This window comes from Triturus cristatus, chromosome 10 (genome assembly GCF_964204655.1).
Source record: "Triturus cristatus chromosome 10, aTriCri1.1, whole genome shotgun sequence".
Classification (NCBI taxonomy): Eukaryota; Metazoa; Chordata; class Amphibia; order Caudata; family Salamandridae; genus Triturus; species Triturus cristatus.
In genome coordinates, this window is record NC_140593.1 from 907,818,090 (window position 1) to 907,838,085 (window position 19,996).

At 42.4% G+C, this 19,996-nt stretch overlaps 1 protein-coding gene across 2 annotated transcripts in view; it reads left to right on the forward strand.

Annotated features, from left to right (window-relative positions):
* Positions 1-19,996, forward strand: part of LOC146796233 (uncharacterized) — a 215,760-nt gene that overhangs the window by 58,660 nt on the left and 137,104 nt on the right. The window contains exon 1 of one of the 2 annotated variants that reach the window (XR_014969906.1): positions 11,235-11,428. The exons of the other annotated variant lie outside the window; for it this stretch is intronic. The gene's annotated coding sequence lies outside the window, so the exon portion shown is untranslated. Of the gene's footprint in view, positions 1-11,234; positions 11,429-19,996 lie in introns of those variants that run through there. 2 annotated transcript variants of the gene reach the window in all.

Here is a 19,996-nt window from a genome sequence, read left to right on the forward strand (position 1 = left end):
GTACATAGAGCCTTTGGCTCAAGCCATACGCCTAGAAGAGTCAATTACTCCCTTCAGTGTTAACTTATACAGCAGCAAGGTAGCCCTTTATGCAGATGACCTACTCATATATACCAATAACCCAAGGGAAGCACTCCCCAGAGTAGAATCAATCATGGATGAGTATGGTGTCTTTTCAGGGTATCTTACCAACTCAACTAAAACGGAGGTGATGTGTTGGAACATCGAGAATTGGACTGGCCGTATTAGTAAGGAATTCAGATATCTAGGGGTAACTATAGTGAGTAATTTAGAGGATATTCCAAGGGTTAATCTGAAAAAAGTGTCAAATGAGGTTGATCATCTATTCTTAAGATGGAAGAACTTACCCCTAACTATATACGGAAGGGTTAACCTGGTAAAAATGGTTATCTTGCCTAAATTAACTTATTTATTCAGTACCATCCCTCTCAGTTTTTCTAACAAAGATATTAGTAAAATTCAAGGCAAGATCGGCAGCTTTATTTGGTCCAATAAAACCACGAGGCTCACCTGGAAGAAGCTAAGGCGAAAGCTTCTGAAGGGAGGTCTCGGTCTTCCCGACTTGTTTTTGTATTCTTATTCATTCCAATTTAAAAATGTTCGGACACTACTCACCTCCCCGGGGGATTCAAACTGGGGGATGATTCTGAAGGAAATGGCTACTTTTGAAGGTGGAGGAAGGGGTTTCCTTTACAAATTCGGAGCCCCGAGGTTTTTCAAAAAGGTGCGCTTGAAGATACTAACAGCTGCCCTAAATGGGTGGTATAAAATCAGGAAAATATGGGGAATCTCTTATTACTCAGAGTTTGCTCCAATCTGGGATTCCCCTGGTATCCCCGCCTGTCTGAAAGATAGCCTTGCGAAACCCATAAAAGATGCAGGTCTTACGATTTGGGCTGACCTCATTTCTTCAGAAGGTGTCCATCCTTGGGAGGTGTTAAAGTCCCGGATTGGTTGCTCTCTTTCAAAGTTCAAGTATTTACAACTGGTTTCCTGGTTTTCAGCAGAGAGAGAGCATATAGGTGGAAATTGGGAAATTGAGTCTCTTTTCCAAAATACAAATCTCATCAAGAAAGAGGCTGGCTTTTGGTACAAAAGCCTTTTGGAAAATGTAACAACTGAATCTCCCTCACAACAGATGGTTTGGAACCTGTCGGCCCTGGATAATGTTGCAGAAGAGCTATACGAACCCTCATTGGCTATATTATACAAATCCATCAAACCTGCCTCGTTAAAAAAGAACCATTTCTATGTTATAAATCGGTTATATTATACCCCAAAGAAAATAGCCAAGTTTGCTCCCCTAGTTTCTGCAAAATGCCCAAGATGTGAATTCACTCCGGCCGATGATTTACATATCTTTTTTAACTGTCTGAAATTGAGGCCTTTTTGGCAGCAAGTAGAATATGCTCTCCAAGCCATCTTTAAAGCTAAGATCAACTTGAGTCCCTCGATAGTAATTTTTGGAATTGATAAAGACTTGATGGACTGGATGTCTGCAAAACAGAAAGGGCTGATTATGTATTTAATCCTCATAGCTAGAAGGGAGATATGCCGGCTATGGAAAGACCCATCACCCCCACTGTACGAAAAATGGCTGCGGACGTCTTTTAGTACTGCCCGATTAGATCTTGGTCATTTAGAGGGTATGGAAACCAACACGTGGTCACCTCTTTTAAGCTGGGGAAGAGATCTGAGATTGATTTAGCACCCCCAGGTCCTATGATTACACCTAGCTTCAAAAGAAGTTGACCTGGGTAGGTCTATAGCTAACGCAAAACACAGATGCCAGAGGGAGCTCAGGATCATAGTTGGCTTACTGCTGGTGCTATATGGTGAGATGAGGACAAAAAAAACAACAACAAAAAATTATGTTCAAATGTTAAATGAAGAAATTGAACAAGAAGCAACAATTGCAGCTGAAGTAGCTAGAGACAGTTCTCAAGACAGTCAAAGTTCTGGGACATTCAGTCAAGATCCTCTAGGACAACCAATCGTAGAAAAGGAAGCAGCAATAGCCATGAATGAAGTGGAAACAGCTATGAATCAAGCTCAGGAAGATTTAGTAGACTTCACATATTTGGAGCAGCAACTAAATGAAGAACAAAAACAAATTTATGAAGAAGTCAGGACAAAAAATTGATCACGGATTACTACATGAAAATAAAGAGTGCTCATGCACATCTTTTGAACCAATGAGAATGTATGTAAGTGGATAAGCAGGACCTGGAAACATTTCTTAATTGATGTAATTAGAAGCTACCTACAGAAGAAAATGGATTCCATTTTGTCTTGTATTGTTACTGCTCCAACTGGGTTAGCAGCGTATAACATAAAAGGAGTTACCTTACATCGTTTGCTAATGTTACCAGTAGAGCATGAGAACAAAATACAGTACCACAAACTAGCAGGAGAAGCATGCTTGGAAGTTTCAAGAGTATTGAAGAAATTGAAAGTACTCATTATTGATGAGGTAAGCATGGTATCAAACTTAATGCTTGCCTTTGTGCATTTAAGAATGCAGCAAATTCTGAAGACAGACTATGACGTGTTATTTGGAGGAAAGCACGTCATAGTTTTTGGGGATCTTTTGCAACTTACTCCAGTTAAAGGACAACCGGTATTCCATACACTTACACATGAAGACACGAAAAAGTCATTAGGAAGTATAGGCAATGTAAATATTTGGACATATTTTGAGTATAAGGAACTCATTACCAATATGAGGCGAGCCAATGATGAGGACTATGCAAGTATTCTGAAAGATATAAGAATTGGACTACTCACAGAACATTACAACAAACAAATGATGGACGGAATGCTGACAATGCAGACATTCTCCCCCAGTCAAGAGATCTGGGTTAAATCCATCGTTCTTGTTTCCAGTCCAGGGAGAACCTGGCTTGGCAGTTCGGGCTGGACTGTTCCCATGAGGCACAGGGTCAAGACTGATTTGCATATGGCTGGGTTCAAACTGGAACGGCATGGTGAGCAAAAAAACGATGGATTTAGGCCCAGATCTCTGTACTGGGGTGAATGTATGACATTGTTCTGCATTCTGTCCATCAATTGTTGTTTTTGCATTTGTCACCCCGAGTGGAAAGGGTATGCCCAGACGTGGGTCCCTTGCTCTCCATGCCACTGGAAATCAAGCAAGCCTGGTTGGTGCTTGTTTCCAGTCCAGGGAGAACCTGGCTTGGCAATTCGGGCTGGACTGTTCCCATGAGGCACAGGGTCAAGACTGATTTGCATATGGCTGGGTTCAAACTGGAACGGCATGGTGAGCAAAAAAACGATGGATTTAGGCCCAGATCTCTGTACTGGGGTGAATGTATGACATTGTTCTGCATTCTGTCCATCAATTGTTGTTTTTGCATTACTCACAGAACATGGCAGAAAAGTATTACAGAGTCGATTGCTGAGTAATTTGTTTACAACAGAAGAAATAGTTCCAGAGAAAATATACAAGAAAATTGCTGAAAAAAATACTGTAATCTGCTTAATGCCAACACTACATGAATGCTCTGTATTCAATCAAGAACTTTTGAAATTGGAAAATGAAGAGATCATAAAACTGGAAGCTGTGGATAAAATTCAACATGAACGAATAACTATTATATTGACAGGCAAATTGGCTACTAAATTGGATTCTCTGGAGAAAAACATTTCAAAAACAGCTGGTTTGGAAAAGAATCTTTATGTGTGTATGAACTGTAGAGTAATTTTAAGACGTAATTTGGATGTAGAAAAAGGTTTAGTGAATGGAGCTATGGGTAAAGTTGTGGGTTTTGTAAAGTACCAGAAAAAAGATGGAATTGTATTCTTAAAAATAAAATTTGATCAGATTGAAGAGGTTAAAGTCATTAGTCGTTGTTCAGTTCGTTTTTTGCTAGTGAAAGACTTATATGTACGTAGGAAGCAGTTTCTGATTTCTCTAGCATATGCTGTAACTATTCTCAAGGATTAACTGTTGATAGTGCTTTTGTAAACATTGGATCTACTGTGTTTAAAGAAGGTATGGCATATGTTGCTTTGTCACGCGTGAAAAAATTATCTGGTTTATTCATGATAGACTTTGATGACTCAAAAGTAAGTGCTGATGCAAACTGTGTAAAGGAGTATAATAGATTAAGAAGAAGCTATGCTCCTCATTTAGGTCAGTATCCTGTGTTTGAAAAACGTGTTGTTTGTCGGAAAAGGAGATTTGAGAATATCTGTAATGAGGATGTACAGAAGAGAAAACAAAAAGAGAGTGATGTGACTGCAAGCAAAAAGAAAAAGGACAGTGTTGAAGAGGTTGTTGGTTGTCATTTTGAAAATAGCTCTGGTGTCAACTGCTACGCAAATGTAGTGCTGAATGTTGTATTTTATCTTGAAATTTTGCAAGAGCAGATAATTCTAAATCATGGAAAAAGATTCTGTTCTCTGCTGAGTCTTCTTTATGAGAAGCTGAGTAATGATAAAACTGAAATAGAAAGTGCTTCTGATGTTAGAAATCTTTTAGATGTATGTTCTGGATGTACACAGTTTACACAAAATGTCCAGCAAGATGCACAGGAATTCATGATGTATATCCTGATGGTACTGGAAGATGAAGGAGTAGAAGTAGAAAATTTATTTGGTGTCTCTTATAAATGGGAACATTGTTGTGATAACTGTATGAACACAAGCAGTAGTAATGTTGATTCTGAAAGGTTCATATATTTACCATTACCAGAAAGTAAAACAGTGACTTTTAGTAAATTAGTTAAAGATGCTAATCACAACATGGAATGTTCTGAATGTAAATCTGAAATGTTGTCAACGTTATTTTTAAAGAAATATGGACAGTATGTAATTTTAATGGTACAACATTGTAGAGCTGATGGAACAAAATTGGAAACTTTACTAAAGAAGTTTGTTAGTAATCAATTATCTCTATCTGGAAAAACTTTTGTAGCAGTTGCAATAATTTTTCATGACGGTCCTTCTATAACTTCTGGTCATTACACAGTTTATCTTAAATGTGAAAAAGGATGGACACTGTGTAATGATTCTCAATTGATTTTCAAGCAACGTTTGCCTTATGATTTACCCAATTGTTACTTAATTTTTCTGAAACCCAAATTTTAAATACTAAATTCAGCATCTGAACAAAGCATTATTTAAATTTTAAAGGATTAAAATGGAATATTTCACTCAAAAAGGATTTTAAACTTACCAGTTGGCCTCAAGGAAAGGTAAAAGAAACAGTTGTGGACTTCTTTGACAGATATTATTTTGGAAAATGTTCTTTTGCAACAAGGTTTACAGACGTTATTTCTTGAAAATTGTTATTATACTTAAAAGGTATTTTTGACATTTCTATTAAGGTATGTTTTAGTGAGGATACATTTGGGGCTTTTTTAAACAATCTTTCAGATTGTTTTTTTTTTTTGCCCGCTGTTAAATGATGAATACAATTGATTTCACTATTTTCAGTGAAAATCAAAACATTCTGAAAACAGCAAAAAAGGGCAAAAAATTGCTTTGCTAAATATGAAAAAACATGTACTGTTTAATAAAATGTATTGTTGAATATTAATACTTTTTTTCTTTTTTTCAGAACTAGAAAGAAAATTTAGAAAATGTAATTCAGTTTCCTTGCAATTAAATAAAAACATTTATTTCTAAATAAGTTACTTTGATGGTCAGGTAAGTTTAAAATAGCTGTATGTGTCACTGCTTTCGTTTCATGCTTCCTTTTCTTCACCTATCCTTATTCTGCTTTTCTCATTTCTCTTCTCACTCTCTCTTCCTGCTTTACTACTCTTTTGTAACTCCCTCACTCCTTCTCTACTACTCCCCTAGCTTTACTACCTCCATCACTAATTTTTTATCCATGTTTCTTTCTCTGTATCCATATGTCTTAGTCTTTTTAACTGCCTTACTCCTTCTCAGTTGTTTGCTTTCTGTCTCTGTATCTGTCACTCTCTGTCTGTTTTACCCTTAACTTCCTTAACTTCTCTGGGGCAGATTTACAAGCCACCTGCACCACCACTACGTCACTTTTCTTGACGTACTAGTGGCGCAGGGTGCTCTTTCATATTTACAAGGAGAGAATAAGCCACTCTGTGTGTCTTTTCTTCTCCTTGTAAATACAGCCAATTCAAATGCAGCACTAAAATGAGCTATTATCTTTTTTGATAGGTTTAGGGTACCTATACGTAAGTACTGATGCAGAGTTTAAAGTTTAATAGGAAGACTCTCTTCCGTTCATCTGTGAAATGTACACCATCTCTTTTTTAATTGCTTTGCCACTCCCCTCTCTTTGTCAGGGAGTCCCTGAAGGTTTACTAAAAGTAAAAAAAATGATTTTTTTTTTTTAAAAACATCATTGGGTGCGCGCAGGGTGTGCGCACCCCAAAAAAAATAATTGACAAATAGATTAAAAAAAACAAGTTTTTGTGTTTCGATTTTAGGTGGCTCTAAAAAGAGCCCTTGAGTTAATGTAGGGACAGAGGAAGAGAAAAACGAAAAAGAAAAAAAAAAACTATGGCCTACTGCAATAGTGCTCCTCATATTTTCTCTGAATGAGATCAACACTGCTCTCACCCATAGTAATAAGAGTACCACAAACCATGCAGCGTGTACTCATCCTCCCAAAACAAGGACGAATATCCAGAGGTGTGTAAGAAGGTGAAGGCACCATCGCAGAAGAAGTGCTCGGCTGAGCTGCCAAAGATGTGCTCGGCTGAGTTGCTGCAGATGTCGTCGGCTGAGCAGGTGGAGGGTTTGCTCCAGAAGCTTGACGAAAAGTCACAGGATGCATTTTCTCAACGTGCCTCAATATTGTGTGAATACTAAAAGAGTACTTCTTATTCGGATTCCCACGTGATATGGTGCGGTGACAAAGTATGCAGGTGACTTTTGGTGCATTCACCTTCTTTTGTCCCTCAGGAAAAGTGAAAAACTGCCATATAAAGGAGTCTTTCTGCTTCCTCTGCCTCTGTCTCTCAAGAGTGTCCTGTTCACTCTCAGAAGATGGCTGGTGCTCTGCCATTGTCTCACAAAAACAGAGTAGCTCCTTCTCCAAGGGAATCAGAACTAACAATGAGGGGAGTGGGTGTGGTTTTGGAAGAATCTGGAACTGAAAGTACTTTGAACCAATGAAAAGTGATGTTTCTTGATCACATGACTTGCCATGAGGGGATTGGGTGTGGTGTTGAAACAATCTGAAACTGAAAGTAATGAAAACCAATTAAAAGTGTTGTTTTATTAATCACATAACCCGAGGTGCGCGCACGGAGCAAGCTCAGAGCACGCACGGTGCAATTGCGCATGCGCAAACGCGGACGCGCGCATGCGCATAAGTATTATGCGTGTACGTAACGCGCATGCGCGCATGCGCGAACCTCAGCGCGCGTACTCTGCGCGTATACGCGAGTGTAGTGCGCGGAGCACCTACGACGCACGCAAGCGTACGTACGCATGCGTACTGGGTGCGCTCTGCGAGCGCGTACTAAAACGTACGTATACGTACGTATATAACGTACACATGCGTACACAAAAAACGTACGCATGCGTACTAGGTGCACGCTGCAAGCGCACTAAAACTTATGTATGCATACGTAGATAACGTACGCCTGCATACATGAAAAACGTACGCAAACGTACTAGGTGCGCGCTCTGTGCACGCACCCTAAAAATTTATAGAAAAAAAAAAAAGAAATAAAGTGGACATAAGTTAATAGAAGATGCTGTTCAACTTTATCCAAATTCAAAGTAAAAAAAAATGACCCACACCAAATTAAAGGATACAGATAATTTATAAATGTATACATAGGGAAATTTTTGTAAAAGAAATATATAAAAAATATATTAAAAAATTCGAAAATTAGTATTTAAAAAACCTTTGAAATTCACTGAAAAAACCATAGGTTTCACACATGTTATAGTTAGGAATTAGCATTTAAAAAACCTTGCAAATTCACTGAAAAAACCATAGGTTTCACACACGTTATAGTTAGGAAATAGCATTTAAAAAACCTTGCAAATTCACTGAAAAAACCATAGGTTTCACACATGTTATAGTTAGCTGGACATTTTACTCGTAAAAAACCAATGAAATTCCCCCGTTATAGTTAGTTCAGCTAACTATAACTCGCGCGCCCGCAATCCACTGCTGATGACGTCACATATTACATCACTCATGACATGGTCAGTGACATCACTCATGACATCACTGAGGACATCTCAAATGACATCACTGATGCAGGTAATCATTGACTCTGCCTGCTGATACATCCAGAGTAACAACCACAGCTGCTCACTCACTCATCAATACTCAGGATACCTATCAACCTGACAGCCGTTCACACTCAAGTCACTCAACAACTCTACATGTACACGCCCTCATAACACCAAGTCCATTGCCTCATTCACATTTAAGATCGCTCAGCTCCTCTCAATCATTCACAATCTCACTGCTACTCTGGCCCCACTCACCATCATGCACTCTACTGTCACCATTTCTCAAGCATACTTCCCAATTCATACTCACATCACTCATCCACACTCAGTTTTCCCATTAAGTCCCTTTACAGATTCACACTGTCACTCTTGGCCAACACACCTCACATCCTGTCATCATGACTCATCAACCCATGCCATCTCATAAATATTCTGAACACCTTACTCAATCTCGCCATAGCTCTGCACTCCTCACACAACCCACCACCACAGAGCCTTCCCAGCTAATCTACAGCAGCACTCGTTCACACTCAACTATGGGGTAGATTTATTGAAAATGTACACAACACAGTACTGCATTGCGTGAGAGGAAGAAAGCAGGTCAGAGTAATTTCTACTGAGATGTGCACTATCCTACTCTCTCCGTAGTGTTGGCACACAATTAGGCTGCGGAACGCTACACAAATATCTGTCACCACAGTGCATAGATGTGCCTAGACAAAATGTAAAACTTTTCCCACTTTGGATGTGTGCTGCATAGTGCAGCACACCTGAAAAGTTGGAAGAGCTTTACTTTACTTTCAAACAACTTTCCAGTGCAAAAGTATATTCCAAAAAAACATTCTGCTCTAGTTTCAGTCACTATTGTGACGCAAATCTGGTGCAATGACAATACATTTGTCCCTAATTGTTGTGGTCATAGAGTTAACCATAGGCAATCCAAAAATGTTTAAGTAGCAAAAAATGAACATTAAATACATTAAAAATATTTTGATGCTTAAGAAAATGCCTTTTAGATTGGATGATTTTTTTTTTTACATCACTAAGTGTTATAACACAGGGACCTTATTTTAAACATTTCCGAAAATACATAGCATCCAAAGAAGCATGATAATTTGTTTTAGTTATTTTTAAATCTATTGTCGTAGAACGCTGTCCATATTCCACAATTGTTTTGTCTTAAGAACTGTAAAAAGTGTTTTTATTGGAGCTGCCTGTCAGTCACAGGACACTGGACATCTAAGAATAGATGTTCTGAGATAGGGATTATGTCCAAGATACATGGCAGTACGCTCGCAGAATGTTGGAACCTGGTTGAAATGCCCTACAGGCTTCTACATATGCGGAGACTGTAATATCTGTCATTTGGGTATGACCAAGACCGTTAGCTTTTCTTATAACAACAAAAGTATATATCATGTCAAGCACTTTCTAAACTGTCAATCTACGTATGTAGTATACGTGATTAAATGTGTATGTTCCAAGATCAATGTTGGCAGCAGGGTCAGACAGTTACGAGTACGCATACACAAGAACATAAACGTGCTTGCCTAAACAATGACCATACGAATGCTCTAAGTTCACATTCGTGTGATGCAAGTGTTTCCCGTTCCAACTTTCGGTTCAACACAATAGACTGTGTAGTTCCTGATGGGAGAGGTGGGAACAGAGAGTTGCGTTTGAGACAAATTGAGGCGCATTGGATTTGAAAATTGAGAGCTGTAACTTTGGGATTAAATTCTGACAATGAGATGCAATATTTGTTGTAATTACTGTTTGTTTCAACTAGGATACTGTGCATCAGACTGCTAGGGGCAAACATATAGGCACCAGGCAGTTCATGTCAGATCAGGTTTCCATAACTAAAACATTCTCCTGGATATAAATTTGATGAAAAGAGATTGTTTGTTTCTCAGTGAAGTTTTCCACATATGTGAAAGATTAATGAATTTGAATGAAATTAAGGCCCTGGCTTTTGGAATTTGTAAGCATACAATGGTGTCAGGGATCTATTTGTCTATTTTAAACATTTCTGTTTACTCGGAGGAGGCAGATTATGTGCCTTTTTAAAATGGAATATTCTGCAACATTTGAACATTGGATGATAATATTCTGCGTAGATTTTGAACTCGCTGTTTAAATGACTAATCATTTGCCATATATATGTAACGTAATGCTGAAAAAATTGATTGAAAGGTTTTTTGGATCTGGTCTAGCTATCTCTAACAATGTTTCCCATGAAGTCTCTGTGTATTAATAGATACATGGTAAAAGCACCATCTCCATCTACTTTCCATGACACAGATTTGCCACAGTTGTTTCACTGACTGGACGTTGGGAGTAGATGAGTCTCCTTTTGTTTCCTTTTCCTTTCCTTTTGTTTCTCTCTTCTTACGGGTTTTTGTGTTCCCCTACACACAGCATAGCAAGTGTACTCTGTCACTTCCAATTGGAAGACGTATTGTAAAGAACGAGTCATTTCCCACAAAGGTGAGACTGGTATCTGCCTAGGTGATTTAGGAGTTTCTCTCCATTGTTATTTATTCTTGGGCAATGCGGTGTCTTAACGGCACAACACTTCCTGTATTTTCTTTGAAGTCCGCCTTAATAACGTGTAGTCTGGTCGGTGGCTTCTATTGGTATGTCCGTATGCTGATGATTTTTGGGCTGGGGCATTTTACATCAAGGTGCATTGCTGGGCTTGAAATAGCGTATGGAATTGGTTATTTTTTGCTGCCGACAATTTCAGTGCGAGCGGCAGTAATGAGTAAAAATAACCGGGACATCATTGTATTAACTATAATACATAGCGCAAAACGCTATGCTTGATGATTCCTTTTATGCCCGACAATGCTGGTTGCAAGGGAATTTTTCTACACAATTTGTTGTATAAACCAACTTCGGGAAATTCGGATATGTTTGTCCTTTGTCTCAGTATTGGGGTGAATCAATAAAGTTACTTTCAGTTGAAGTTGACTTTGTGAATTGACACGCACCCTTAGCCTTTGATGTGGACAAGGGAGGCAGTGTTCTCTTCGTCTGCTGGAATTTTTCGGCTTTCGTCACGCTGTGATGTGGAGTAGAATGATTGGCTTAAAGGGATTTTCAAATTGTATTGTATGCGTTAGCAGGTGGACTGCGAACACTTCGGTCGGCGTCTTCTAGAATCGTGTTTGCTTGATTTTGGAAAACACTGGTAAGGCTATATGCTCTTCCAGCCTCTGTCTATTTGCCAAACCGTATTGCTAGGTTCGTTGCGAATTAGTCTTACGGACCTCTTGATGGGAATGTGATTTTATGCTTTCCCGCAATGTTTACGCGCTCTCGTACTATGACATGCCTTGTTTCAGCCATTTAATCTCCTAATGAACATTCGGCATTTGTTCTACTTACCCAATGAGATGAGCAATTTTACCTGGGGCTGTGACTCGAGAACTTTTAGAGGGCTTATGTTTTTGAGTTCAATGTGAAGCGTGATGGACGCTGGTCGCACTGTTACATAAAACGTTGAGATGTTATGTAAAAAACCATACGGTACTGACCGATTTAATATACTATTGTTTATATGTTGTGTGTCGCTAATTCGATGCAATTGGTATGGGACCATTACTGATAAAATAGAAGTGGACACTGCATTTAGAGACGAACCAGTAACCTAACCCTATTGCTATACCGCATGACAGCATCACCAATGGGCAGTATTTTTGGCCCCAATGGTTTTGAACAAAGGACAGTTTCGCATTTGTGTACATCTTTAATGCTAGTTGGCACAAGTGATGTCAAGATGACGGGTATCGCTCTGCGAACGCTGATTAGAAACAACGCTACGTTGTTTACAAATTGTGAGTGATTGACATTTGTGCGTACTTGTGCTTGTTTTTCAGCCACTGTTTCCCCTATCAGAGTAAAATTCCACTGGATTACGTATGGTTGATTCTGCTTTCATTACATCATTTTTGGATATGTTATGTGCCTATAGTTGGAGGTACGTTGGGATGCTAGTTATTAAGTAGCACCGAGATTGAACTGTGCCGGAGAAGGGTACTGATTGCATTCATATTTCCTTTGCAGCAAGCTATAACGTTGCTTAGAAGTTGATGCTTTTTTACTCAATATACACAAATACTGGTAAGGAACCAGTTGATCTCCTTTTCCATTCTTGCAAAATTACAAATCTTTTTCTTCTCTTGCTACAATTGTGTTGGTGATATGGGTAGCGACAATGATTTTATTAGTTTGTTCCTTTTCTTTTCCTTTTTCTTTACTATTTTGTTTTTTTCTTCTCTCTATTGATTTGTCTGAAGGTTTTTGGTATGAACATTATTCTGTATTGCTCCTCGGTTTACACTCTTTTTTGGGGTCTTCGGTGTGTGTTTCTCGTTTCATCATGATTATGCACGAAACAATATCTGAGTAACTTTCAGGATAAACTGCAAAGCTAACAGCAAAGAAAGCAATGTTTAATGAAAAGAATTCAGTAATATGTATAAACCTAGGATAACAGTTGTTTTGTTTTGTCTTATTGTAAGATGTTTTTACGTTAATCTTTGCAGCCCCGTTGAAGCCCTATTCAGGGTAAAATGCGTTGGCTGCATGAGTTGGTTTTATACCTCAATATTTTGAAAATAAAAAGAAGCAACAAAGATACCGAAGACTCCTGATCCCAATCTGTGGAATCACAATTGTGGAACATTAATCTTTCCTTTTGGGTTGCCTCTCTGTACTTTGTTTATTTGTGCTATAAATTTCGGGTCTCTTGGCAGAGGATCCTAGAGGTGGGCAGTATAAATATTGATGCTAAGTATGCAGTGACCAGGAAGTTAGTGCGGCTTTAATCATCCCTTGCTGCCTGTTCTGTTCTTATTGTTTAAGGTTCTGACAGATGTGACTTTCTTTTCAATTCATTGTCAACAGTAAACAAGACCATGCCACCTTATTCTTTCGGGCTCTATTCAATAAATACCATATTCGTATGAGCCATAATCTTAACATGCATTATTGGCTCAAAGTATTGAAGACATGTGCAACATTCAAATGTGCTTGGAACACAGAAAATATCTGTGTAACGTGGACTCAATATAAATTACGTCTCCGCAGTAGTACACGTGCCTTCAGCCACCCATCGTCAAGGCACAGACAGCAGCGGCGGGCATGCACACTCTCAGACACAAAGACACTTTTTAGCTGACAAGGGAGGGACGGTATGTCACTTTCTAGTCTCAGAAGTCAAACATATATATTGTGCATTAAATATAATTACAATATATCTATCGCAGTTACTTGTTAAAGTGCACAGAAGACAAAAGGGCCACCAGCTAGCTTGCCATGTATTTTCAAGATAACAATAGACGTAATTAATTTATGTGCCTATGCACATTTTTTAGTGCCAACATGCCCCCGTTATGCAACATAAGATTGCTGTATGATCCATGAAACGTGCACAGGGACAAACAAACGATAGTCATGTAAAACAGTCTGGGATAGTTTGGTATTTTATTCGGTCTCCTGTTATATAGACCGAATGGTACAGTTTGATTTTAGTCTGAAGCACCATTATTAAGCGAAAGAATGGGTGAATTAACAAACAGTAGACACCAGAGGATGACTCAGTGAGTTGCTTGATTGCCGCCGACAAAAGACGACATTCTGGCGGTCATGGGTCTAATCCTGGTAAGGCACACTTAGCCTTACTTCCTTCCCAGGTGGCTAATTCAAGCAAACTAACTTTGGTAAAAGTAACATTGATGAGTTGAACCACCCCAGTGTCAGTGCAGTACACGGATCACACTTTTAGTGCTGTAGCCTGGAATGCAACACACCCCTTCCTGCAGACTGCACAGGAGTACACCATTGGTTTCCCAGTGCACACCGACCGGCGCGCGTGCCCTTCCAGGCAGAAACAAGCCTTTGTCCCTCCCAGCTCTGAACTTCACTCACTCTTTGGTGACATCATGGTTGTGAACACTTCCAGGTTGTCCTCGCCTTGGCTGTAGATCTGGTTGATGTCTGCAGCCCCGGCGCTGTGCTGCTGCTGTGCTGGTCTGGTCAGCTCCGACAGAGTGCTCCTGCCCTGCACTGTTCTGAGACTGCCCCCTTAAGAGCGCCTGTCGGTGCCTCGCTGATCAATGGCCTGGCCACAAAGGACGGGCGAGCTGTGACCTCCCCTTTTTTACTATTCCGCGAGAGCACGGTGTCCCTGCTCCCATCTGCCCCGCTATGAATTCCATTAATGCAAAGATGTTATTAGTCCTCAAACGCCACATGTAAAACATTTATTGCGTGTTTGTTGCTGAAGCTGCTACTGCATTTAAAGCACGAATGCCCCCCCTCAGCCGTACGCTGCTGCCCACCGGGCGCCTAATACCTCAAGAAGCACTGTACACATGTGAACTATGCAATTGTTTTTATAACAGGGGATCCATTCACTTATTGCATAACATCTTTGAGATTGAGCTTCTTTCAAAATCTAAAACCTTAATTGCATTATCAGTGGTCGAATGGGGGAGTGCACATCTCTTGGTTCTTTCTGCACTGCTCTTGCCTCTTTCTGCTCCCCTATTGCCTCTTTGAGCACCTCTTTTGCATCTTTCTACACTTCTCTCTCCTCTTTCTGCACCCCTCTTGCCTCTTTCTGCACCTCTGTTGCTTCTTTCTACACCTCTCTTGCTTCTTTCTGTACCCCTCTTCCCTTTTTTGCATCCTGTTAGACCTGGCATCATTGGCATGAGTCTCTCCTCCATTTTTTTCTGTTGGCCTCCTCTGTTTACGATGTTTTTGCTGGAATATTGCTTTGGGCAGTATGCCACTGCTGATCAGTGCCACAGTGCAAGTGCTCCCTATGTTAAATTGATACATTGATTGGTGTTACCATGATTGGCTTGGTTGACTTACTGTTCAGACCCTAGTCTAGTGCACCGCGTGTGCCAAGGGCATTTGAGTTAACTGCTGCTGGTGGGCTCGCAGCACTGGTTGTGCCACCCACAGAAGCAGCTTATAAAATGTGTCCCAGGCCTGCCATCGCAGAGCCTGCGTGCAGTCTCTGACTGCCATGTCGACTTGGCAAGGAAACCTACTTGCCAGTCTCTAAAACCTTCACTTTGCCACATTTCATACACCTCTATGGTAGGCCCTAGGGCTGGGTGCATTGTTGGTAAAAGGTAGGTCATGCCCTGATGTGTGTGGCATGACCTAATAGTGAATTACAGCCATTTTCATTTTTCACTATTGAAGGGCTACCTGTCTCCCATAGGCCAGAATGGGCAGACTGATTATTAACTCCATTATGATCGATCTGACTCAGGGAGCATGGTAGCAGGTCGAGTTTAGTATCCCTGAACTCAGAATTTAATAACACATCCTTTAGGATGGATGGTTTTTAAATTCTGTGTTTGAAAATAGCCCTTTTAGAAAGTGGCTATTTTCTTGTCCAACTATCCACCGGTCTCCGCAGGTTTGGTGTGTGTGTCAGGGGCTGGGTGGCTCCAGAGGTCTGAATGAGTCAGTGTGGGGTGACTGAGGCATTTACACTTAGAGTGGGGGAAGAGTAGTCCCTGATAGCCTGCCCTGCCTGACACAATGCTGTCTCCACCTCCTGCCGGGCGACTGATAGCCCTGCTCCTGCCAGTGACAATACTGGCTCCGCCTCCTGCTGAGCGGCTGATGACCCAGCCCTGCTCAGTGAAAAGGCCAGGTGCCTCTGCCTGGCAACACCCACAACAAACCTGGGATGGGGGAATTTCCCTGCTTGGACAAAGGGAACAAAGCAGAAAAGGGGTATAAAAGAAGGACCCCTGAACCAAGAGCTTAGACCACTTCTGACAAGGAAACCTCTACCAAGGACAAGAAGCCTGCTGATCCAAGGACTTGCCTCTCCCTTCTGCCAGTGTGCTGTTTGCTGGGGGGAACCTGAAGCTGCTTCTTTATTTTTGCCAAGGGACAAGGAGAGAGGAACTTGGTGTGTACTCTCAAGCTTGCAAGAAAATCTCCAAGGGATGGAAGAGTGCCAGCCTCCTGTTGAAGTCACAGGGTCAAAGGACTTCACCCTCTGTTGGATTGCTAGTTGCTGGAACGTGTTGTTCCCAGTACACAGGGGAAATCTGCAGTCTCGACGTCGCCGGACGCCGCCAAATCCAGCTCGACATCGTGAGTAACGGCTCCAGTGTTACGAGCCTTCGACGCCGGCCGCCGGGCCCGATCATCGCCAGTAGCGACGCCAGTGAGTAGTGAGTTCGGCTCCAGCTCCAAGTGACCCCGTCTCGACGCCGGTATCGACGCCAGTGAGTAGTGAGTTCGGCTCCAGCTCCAAGCGACCCTGTCTCGATGCCGCTGCTGAACGCATTGACGCGACGCCCTTCTCGACGGCGTGAGCGCTGCTCCGGCCCGACACCTCTCGACGCCGCTGCGGATCTCCCCGAATCTGAGGCACGATCGACGCCGACCCTTCGACGCCGACCCCTCGACGCCGTGGATCATCGTTTTCTTCATTCCAAAGGTACTGTGTTTGTGGGGTCTGTTGCAACTCCAGGTTCGACGTAGCGCTCCTCGCGGTCGACGCCGAACCTTGGGAATATCGTAAACTCGACGTCGTGTGACTCCTGTGGGGGTCACATTGTTGCCAAGAACTGTGTTTCAGAAGAATACTTACTTTTGTTGCTAAAGAACTATTTCCTAAGAAGAAACTTTACCTGAACTATTATTTTTCTTTCCAAAGAGTATTTATTAAGATTGTGGTATATTTTTGTCGTTATTTGGTCTTGTGCTAAGCCTTATATAAAAATACTATTTTTATAATAACTCCTGTGTTGTGTCCATTTGTAGTGTATTCACTTTATTACTGTATGTGGTCATAAGTGCTTAACACACTGCCTCTGAGATAAGCCTGTCTGCTCTGCCAAGCTACCAAGGGGGTGAGCAGGGGTTATCTGAGTGTGTAATCCCCTTGCCCTGACTAGAGAAGGTGGGTCCCTATTTGTCAGAAGTGTATACCTCTGCCAACTAGAAACCGCCGGTTCTAACATTGGTGGTCAGCGGTGAGGATTGAACTTTGCATTTATGACAGTGATTAGTGTACGCTACATAGTGAAAGCAGACCATAGCGCAGCCACAATCTGTTTGGTAGGATCTTCTATTTGTGTTCTCCGCTTTCCTGGAGCTTATTTTTTAAACACTGCCAGTTTTGACCATGGAGGATGCCAGAGCTGCTACCACTGCTGTTATTGTTGTGGAGGAATTTGATAAAAAATTGATAAATAAGTACAAGAAAAAGGAGCTAGAGCAATTTTGCAAGCAGTTTAAAGTTCCTACCACAGGCCTCAGAGTGAGAGAGGACTTCCTTAAAGCGCTGAAGGCCTGGTTAGAGGCCAGAAATCCCTCTGATCCGGGGGTAGTACCGGAAGAGGAAGAGGAAGAGGAAGGGGCCATGAATGGGCACGTGGCATCTCCCGGCAGCAGTGTTTCCTCTAAGAGCCTTTCTCCTGAAGAGTTGGAAGACAGGGAGAAGGAGAGGGAGTACAAGTTAGAGATGGCAAAACTTAAAAATAGGAGGGCAGTTGGAGTTAGAGAATGCAAGAAGCAAGAGAGAAGCTGAAATGGAGAGCAAAAGATTAGATTTTAAAAGAGAGAAATTAGCGTTTGAACGTGAGAAGATGTTGAGGGAGATGGAGCTTAAAACTAAGAGTTTAGAGTTGAATCCCTCTGGTGGCAGCACTCCATCTGTGCCTGCAGAAAGTAGGTTTTATTTTCCCAAAGATGTGATAAAAGATTACAGTAGAAATGAGGATATTGGTCAATGGTTCAAAGCATATGAGTTAGCATTGTTGGCCCACCGGGTCCCTGAGAAAGATTGGGGAGCGGGGTTGTGGGGTCGCTTTGTCAATGAAGGGAGAGATACCTTGTTGGACATGCCTGCTGAGGAAAGGATGTCTTATACTCATATGAAAGATGCTTTAATATTAAGGTATGGCTGAACTCCAGAAAAGTACAGACAAGCCTTTAGAGAATGTAAAAAGTTGCCTGGTACTACGTGGGTTGAATATGTGTCCTTTTTTTGCAGAGCCATGAATGGTTGGGTAAAGGGTAGCAAGGTGGATAGTTATGATGCTCTTTATGATTTGTTTGCATGGGAGCACTTGTCTAATAACTGTTTTCCAGAGCTACGCCAGCACCTTATTGATAGCAAGATATCTAACCCTAGAAAACTTGCTGAGGAGGCGGACCGCTGGGTCAGTACCAGGGTCCACAAGGGTCCAGTGGGAGACTCAGCCAAAGGTGGGCAGGGTCCCCAGCAGAAGAGTGGGGGGGGACAGGGGTAAACAGAGGGAGTTTCAGAAAGGGCCCCAAAGTAATCCCCAAGGGAACCAAGGGAAGGGTTCCCAGCCTCCCCCTGTAAAGAAGCCAGAGGTCCCGACAGGTAAACCTGTTCCCAGGGGCCCAATGACCTGCTACGTTTGTAAGCAGGTGGGACACCGTTATTATGATCCCCAGTGTCCCATGAAGGATTCAAATGCACCACCGCGTGCACCCCCCCGTCAGGTAGCGAATGTAGCCCTGGGAGGGAGCGAGATGGGTGCCCCCGGTGGGTGGGGTCCCGCAGAAATGTCCCTGGTCTCTTTAGGAGACGTGGAAATGGTCCCTCCAACCCCTCTGCCTAATAACACTAAGAAATATAGGCAGTGGGTGACCATTAATGGCCATAGGGTGGAAGCTCTCAGAGACACCGGAGCAAGTGTGACAGCTGTCAAGTGTCACTTGGTGTCCAGAGAGCAGGTGGTCCCTCATGCATTCTACCCCGTTGTAGCTGCTGACAACTCACAGAGTAAGTGTGAGGTAGCTCAAGTTCCTTTTTAGTGGGGGGGTGGTCTCAGGTACTCTTCAGGTTGCTGTGAGGCCCGCCATGCCTGTTGATTGTCTCCTGGGCAATGATTTGGAGGACTCCCCTTGGGCTAAGGTGGAGCGAAAATCGCATCTGGAAATGTTGGGTCTGCCGGAGTGGGTGTGTGCGACCACCCGGTCCATGTCAGCTAGTAAGGGTGTTGATGGGGTCCTGGAGCCTGAAAGTATGGCCCAGGACCCAACCATGAAGAGAAGAGGCAGGGGGCGCGGGAAACCATCCCCCATCATTCCCACGGTCCAGGAGGGAGCAGACCCCAAGGGGGATGCCCTGGAACCTACAGGGGAACAAGTGGCTGAACTGGGAGACCTGCCCAAGCTGACCCATTGGCAGCAGGATGGTGGTCCCTCCAGGGAGGAATTTTGTGCTGAACAGAAAGTGTGCCCTTCTCTTGTGGGTATGAGGCAGCAGGCCTCAGCCCAAACGACAGTTGATCAGTCAGGATCACATTGGATTTACTGGGAGAACGACCTCCTGTATAGCGAGCCTAAGGCTGCTGAGCCTGGGTCAGCCCGTGTGCTTGTGTTACCCCAGCGGTTCAGAGCCTTCCCACTGGGGTTGGCTCATGACATTCCATTAGCTGGACATCTGGGGCAGGACAAGACCTATGACAGGCTTGTCACCCATTTTTATTGGCCCCAGATGAGAAGGGATTCAGACATCCATTGTAGGACCTGCCAAACTTGCCAGGCAAGTGGAAAAAAGTGGGCGGAAGCAGAAGGCTCCCCTCCAACCTTTTCCCATAGTCAGTACCCCCTTTGAGCGAGTGGGGATTGACATTGTGGGGCCACTGGACCCCAAGACAGCCATGGGCAACAGGTTTATCCTGGTCTTGGTGGACCATGCCACCCGGTACCCGGAAGCCATCCCTCTCCG